Source organism: Triturus cristatus, chromosome 4_2, assembly GCF_964204655.1.
Source record: "Triturus cristatus chromosome 4_2, aTriCri1.1, whole genome shotgun sequence".
Classification (NCBI taxonomy): domain Eukaryota; kingdom Metazoa; phylum Chordata; class Amphibia; order Caudata; family Salamandridae; genus Triturus; species Triturus cristatus.
Window position 1 is genome coordinate 288734211 of NC_140586.1, and position 7129 is coordinate 288741339.

The 7129-nt window shown below is 46.0% G+C and overlaps 1 long non-coding RNA gene across 1 annotated transcript; it reads right to left on the bottom strand.

Annotated features, from left to right (window-relative positions):
- Nucleotides 1-4710: 4710 nt before the first annotated feature.
- On the bottom strand, nucleotides 4711-6908 carry LOC146833665 (uncharacterized). Its single transcript, XR_014960263.1, has 6 exons — nucleotides 6789-6908; nucleotides 6241-6309; nucleotides 6070-6130; nucleotides 5858-5957; nucleotides 5432-5524; nucleotides 4711-5047 (listed from the first exon to the last, which is right to left on the bottom strand). It is a non-coding gene; the product is annotated as an uncharacterized LOC146833665 (long non-coding RNA).
- Nucleotides 6909-7129: the final 221 nt, after the last annotated feature.

Below are 7129 nucleotides of genomic sequence, written 5' to 3' on the forward strand. Positions count from 1 at the left end.
GTATTTAACATTAAACTATAAAAATGTACTTTTCAAACCATTAAACCTTCCCATCACAAATATTTTGTTCCTCTTACCCAAAGAAAGATTTTTGAAAGCATTTAACAATACTTGGTTGTTTAAACGTAAATGTAGATTAAGCATTCCACTCGTTGGCCAACTGGCTTTGGGGTGATGTATATTTACATTTTGTTTTTCAACTATAAACCTGCTCTGCTCAAAGTTTGGTTGACTTGCTATAAAATGAAATTATTTTTTTTAATGAACATTTCTGTAGTCAATTATATCATATGAAGATTGTTTTAACCGCCTGTGCACTAGGCTTTGATCAGGTGATTCAGAAAAGAAACAGACATGCACTAAAGGTAGGAAAAACATTTTATGTGTTGCATGTATATATTTTTGCTGTGCATGTTTCAATGTGTTTTTAGTTTATAGAAATTGCCTTTGTGTATGATATTGAGTTTGTTTGAATATGTAAAAATTGGCCAATCTAATAATCTTGTGCGTATTTTATACCACTATGCCTAGTAAGTGTACTTAGGCCTCACACCACTCATATAGAGAAGGATCTAGGACCACCAGCCATTGACTCCCACTGAAGCAAGAAACAACCCATTCGACCAGACAAATTAACCCCCTGCCCCCCTCCCGCGGTGTCTCTCCCTTATCCCTTTTCCCAAATTAAATCAGACGAACATAAATTGGGCAAGCCATATCCCCCTACTCGTTCCATGCCAGGCAACCCCCTCTGAGTGTCCATCAAGGCAGTCTAAACGGTGGAGATGACGAGTAGGACTGGACTACGGCTACTATGCCCCCCACTAAGGTCTTTTGTCCCCAGCAGGCGTTCTAGTCGGCATCATCTCAATCGTTCCCATCCTCACTCTCCTGGAAATAAGCCAGAATCAGGTCCCGCGCTTCCACAAACTCCATCGGTCTCCTACCCTGGCGCACCTCTTGCGGCAATGCCGGTTCCTCCCAGGCAGCCAGCCTAGCACATCTGCCTGCCACCCCTCAAACCGGGGCCCCACAGGACATCTCCAGGGCATCGTAACCAGGTATTTGGCAAAGCCTAGAGCCAGGCCAATAAACTGATTAGTAACTTTATGCTTGTCAGGACAGGGATAAAGGCTCAACAGGCAGAGCCTAGGTGAGGGAGTCATGGACCGCTCCGTAACCCCCCCCACACTTGCACACCACCTCAGGCCAGTATGGGACCAAGCAATGACAGCCCCAAAGTATGGGGAGAATATCCCCATGATAGTCATAGCAGTGTGAGCAGTCTAACGGGGTCTTTGGGAGATAAATGTTGAGTTTTAGGCGTGTTAGGGACACTCGATGCAGGATGTAAAAGTGTATGAGCTTAAGTCTGACATTTCAAGAGATCTAGGGTGCAACCAGGTGCGCATTGCCCATTGAGCTCAAAGGGCTTCAGACCCCCCTCGTGTGTGTCAGCCGGCTGAGACAGCTTCCCTGGCACACACACAGCCGCACCCGAGTGCTTCATAGGTCATTAAAAGACCATTTACTTGTTCACAAGGCTTTTTTGTTTTTCACCCCTTCTTAGAGTCCCTGCATCTCCACTCTGCATATTGCTGGGAGAGTCAGCCCCCCTACCGCACCGAGATAAAAATCTCTGGGAGAGTTGCCCCCGCGAAATTTGGCTGTAGTTGCGCCTCTGGGTGCAACCTCCCATATCTTAGCCCAGACTCCGTCTCTCAGGGGGTAGTCCAGGTCAGTTTCGTAGGGATCACGCAACACCAAAAGGGAAGAGCATAGGTCCCCACCAGAGCACGATATAGCCCGGCGAAAAGTTGGCGCGTGTCAGTGGCAGTGCAGAGTAACTGACTGCTGAGGAGTAGCTGCAGCTTCGCTTCTCCCCCAGATCCTATATACTGCCACACTCGGGGTACCACAGAGAAGAAACTGTCCAGCTGGAAGGTCAAAGTCGGCACACAGATCCTTAAACGGCCGAAACATACCGTCCATATATAGCACAACTATCGTGTCTAGTCCCGCCGCCTCCCAATCCTGTTGGCATCCTTTCTCCACTCCCTCTAACTGCACACAACAAGGGCCTGATGCAGGATATCCAGAATATACAGGGCCCATATTCATGCCTGTCTGAGCATCCTCTTCCAGCAAATTTTGAGCACCGAGAAGTCATGACGCCCAGAGCAGGGGGCCCTCTGAAGCAAAAGTGACCACAACTGTTATGCAGCCTTCCACCGAGAGGGGCAGGGTCTTCCAGAACCTGATTCTCGACAGGAAGACCCTCACTGCCATCCCAATATTACCCTCCAAGAGTTTGGGAAGCGTGCAATAAACTTGGACCCCCAGAAACTGCGCCATCAGTTATTCCTATCTCATCTTCCCCAGAGTGGGAAGCTCAACCCGGTCTTCACGGACCAGAAACAGGCTGGTTTTGAGCCAGTTCACGAGCAGGCCAGAGGCCTCTCCAAAATCCACAAGGAATCGCATTGCCTTCACAGGTTCAAGGCTCTGGGATATGATCCACTAGAATTATATGGCAGGGTAGGACCAAATAATGCAACAGTGGGGGATATTCTCAAGGAGCTATTGCCGAGTTAACGGCACTTTATTGCAGCCAAAGTTGCGATAAATCGATCACCCCATTCACAAGCTGGTGTTAACAGCCCACAGCACCAGTTTACCCGTGATAGCAGCCGCCAAAAACATTGCCACAGAAGAACCCCGCAACTATCGCTATTGAGATGCAGAGTAGGCGTTCCCGTGCCCAAAGCCGTGACAACACCATTCCACAACATTCACAACGACCAGCCAGAACTGCGATAAGAGCACAAAACAGGCGATAAGGCATGTTAGCAGCAGGAAAATAACACCTGCACTGACCTGGTGCAAAGTCAGACCACAGCCTGCACCACAAAATGGAGACCAGCCTACAGCCACATCGGAAGGGCAACAGATGCCATGGAGCCACCGGTCATGCGGGCCAGACACCTAAGAGGGCCACAACACCCACCGCCACCACCCCAGGACCCCAACCCCCACCCGGACCACCACAGACGCAGCGCAGACAAAGACAGTGGACCCCCAGGAAACACACCAGCCACACAGACCTAACACCTCACATTGTCATTGCCCACTACAGGCACAAAAAGACAACCATCCTACGCATCCTGACCAACAACACCCAACAGGCCGCCGGCACCAAGACAGCGGACAACCAACATCCCACCCCACACAAAGCTGCTGGCTGTGCTGCACCTGTTGGCCCCTGCTACCCCCAACCAACACCCACCCCAGTCGGAAGAGTCACACAGCCAGCCACATCCAAGTCCCTCACACCCGACCTGGACAACACCATCAGCCTGTTACCTCAGACCCTATACGTCCCACACAATGCGCAGGATCCTCTGGACACCAAGCAAGGACCATACGCCATAGCTGGATGCACGCACGTGTCGGGGGCAATCCACAGCACACATGTCATACCTGTGCCCCCTGCCGACACAGCACACAATCACCACAACAGAAGGCACACGTCTCACATCAATGTGCAGGCAACAACCGAACACAATCTTGCCTCCAAATACCCAACCACTGTGCACGATTCCTCCAACCTCCGACAGTCGAGTAGCAACCAGCATACCCAGGATGGCACCAAGGGAAATGCACAGCCCCTTGGCAAGTTCCAAATGAACACTCCACTCACCTCAACTCCACAACCATGCAACTCACAACTCTGGCAATGCACACATCACAAAATCAAAACCAACATGCCAAACAACATGCCCACCCACTAGACATGACAGAACAACTCACAGTGGTAACCTGGGCAAGCCGTGAACATGAGCAATCAACAGCATGGCACCTCAGCCACACACTAGCCCAATGTGGGGAGAGGTGGCAACCAGGCATGTGTGAAGGAGGCAGGAGAAGCATGACTGGGAAAGCACACAATGCCAAGAGTGGTGGAGATGTGCTGGACAGACCAGAGTATGCAGAACACACCCATATCCATGGCGACATACACCTCTGGTGTATTGAGTGTAGTGGACAGTGGACGCAACCATGTCACTCCGGCCAGTGGGGAGGTTCACGCAAATGTTGCCTGTTACGTCCCCCAATAAGGGTGAGCGGAGTGGGATGGACAGGCGTACGCAAGGCCAGCATAGGGGTGTGAATAAAAAGCACGTAGCCCTGGGCGTGGTCCACTTCCGAAAAGCCCAACGTCTCTGCCAGGGCGGCGCCTCTCACCACACCACGAGGCCGACGCCGTCCTCGTGAGCCAAATTGCCTGCGATCCTGTGCGCCTGCCGTACCCCGGCCCGCTGGACCCCGAACCCGCCAGGTCCGCCCCTATGCAGCCAGGCCACACTGATCACCTGCTGACACCGGCGTGTGTCAAGGAGGGTCCACCACGTGCCGGTGAAAGCTCCAAGCACCAGTTCTGTGACCTCTGCAGCGTCCACAGACCATACCTGGCCCCCCGACGCTGGCCCACATTACTCTGTCCACATACTACACCGGCGTCCTCTTTGGCTCAGTAGGTCTCATATGTGAAACGGTGTCCTGAGTCCTGAATAACTGTAAAGATAAGGGACCCCTGGTACTAATGTGAAACTCACCTAGGCAGGAATATACATACTGTAAATATTCTAGGGCAACTTCAATTCAATGGAAAAATCAAAACATGTCAAATAATAGTAGTGACACTAAGAATTAGAAAAATACAAACACATTTTATTATTATATACTATTTTGTTGAAAATTTAAAAAAATGATAAGTATGAATTTACAGAGACAATAATTCATGCAACAATACTCACTGCATACATCCATTACACATGCGTACCACAGTCTAATGTTTGTTTAAATTGTCAAAATACATGATGATACAACTCATTGGTTTATATAGTGATTAGTCGAAGACAATACATTTAGAATATGACAGAGAATCTGAATAATCATATAATTTTCGGGTGGTTTCCAAGTTGTCTCAACGCACGTTTCGGCAGAAACCTGCCTTCCTCAGGAGTTCCACCTCCAAATTTATTCTCTGTAAAAACAATTATATATCAAAACCAAATAGTTTAGTGTCTCTACTATATATACAAAATATCTTCTCACACTGTTTAGCTTCATATAATCCAATAGAGTTCACATTCAAGAGCCTTTAATGACAGGTTGAGAAAAGAATCTCATAAAAACGTAAACTGTACATAGCCGTATTAAACAAAGAAAGAAGGGCAGATATATAAAGAGAAACTATAAATAAGGGTATAGCTAACATACAAAGTGTGTCTGAATATATACTCCTACTCTAAAATAGGCTTCACAGCAACGAATATCTCTTCCTGAGTGGAACATAACTTACAACCATGAAACTGTATTTGTTCATTTACTTGACATGGCAAAAAACGCAAGTGGATGGAAAACTTACCGGTTGGTAAGTATCTCAAAAAGATGAGGCTGAAAATTTGTGGGTGTTGCTCACAGACTCTGTTTATGCCAGAGGTTTCAGACCAGTAAAGTCCTGTGGGTTTGAAAGCAGCAGTATTTATATGAGCCAGATGAATATATAAGAACCGATTTATTATGGACACAATGAAGTCCTATGGATATAGGTGAAACAATACTTATCTGAACTATAGGGTCCTATTACTTAATATGAAAAAACTATTTATGAAAAGGGACCTGAAGTGATGACATGGGAACTATATGGGTCGTTTAAGTATATATTTGGTTTTAACCATATTAAATGAACGTGGGTGCCGCCAAGACTTTAAATAGACATACTGGTGTTGTTACAAAACACTGAAAACAGGGGAAAGGAGGAAACTGGTTTAAATGATGTGTAAAAGCTTACCAGTAACACCGGAATTGATGAATGCATCAATATATTTTAAAAAGTGACGGACCAATGGTCAGATATTATTGTTCCTCCTTAATATGATTCTTATTCCAAGCTGCAATCAGGCCATAAAACAAAAGAGAGGAAAATACGTCTAGTTACCCATAGCCCAAATCTAATTGGTAGACAAGCACAGATGAAGAACAAGAGTTAGTTAAAGATAATACCTTATAGTAGTGGTTGCTTTCATAGTGAGAGGATTATCACTTTTCAACATGTCGAAAGGTCCTGTGAAGCCATGCCATGAACAGGGAAAACATGCGTTTTAGTGGACCACAATGAAATTATTCTAAGATAGTCATATAAAGTTAAAGACACTTTAAAAGCTGGAATAATACCTCACGAAAATTATTCCTTTCAGGATGGACGAGCTGCTACGCCATTAGATACCATAAAATATATTGGTTCTAAAGGAAAGCAAAAGTCAAATATTGACGTCCATGATCGATCCATGACTCTTAGACCTTTTGTTCACAATAATACTGTGACCTACTATATGGATTCACCCCTCTAAAAGAGACCTTATAAACACTTGACTGTAATGGCAAGAGTACAGTTCTGTAAGTACTCAACTAGTGCTTTTGAGTGCAGACAACCAGTTCATAGTATTAAACTTGTACCGCTCCCCAGGGCCTTATTTTAAAAAGTATTTTTGACAACAGTCAAACCGGGGAGGGTGTTAAGCGGGTGCTGCTCGCAAAGGACCTTTTTTTAAAAAACATAACATAAATGACTGCTGTAGAGTTCTATTACTAAAAAAGGTGAGGCTGCACAAGATTATTATATCGACATGCCCAGCTGTAGGAATAAGAAAACCTGACCCTAACCTGTTAAACTAACCGCAAGATAAACCAAGTTGCATGCTCTAAAGCAAGCTAAAGCTTACCGTTCTATACGGACACGATGCAGGCAGCTCTAACTGGTGCTGGTTATCACGGATGAGTACTCTACTGGAGCCAGAAGTTCGGTGAGCGCGAACTAGACGTATTTAACCCAAACACGATCGGTCACGTGACCATCAGGTGATCAATCCAACTCTAGCCATAACAATGAATATGAAATTACATGGCGGCCATATTGTAATGGTTTAAAAGCTCTAACTTGACAATGGAAGCGAAGGCTAAATACCGAAGATGGATGCAGAAAGACAAAGAACCATTAAAAAAAAACTAAATACAATTACTATTAACGGGTGAGAAATCAGGCGATCACATGATGGATCACATG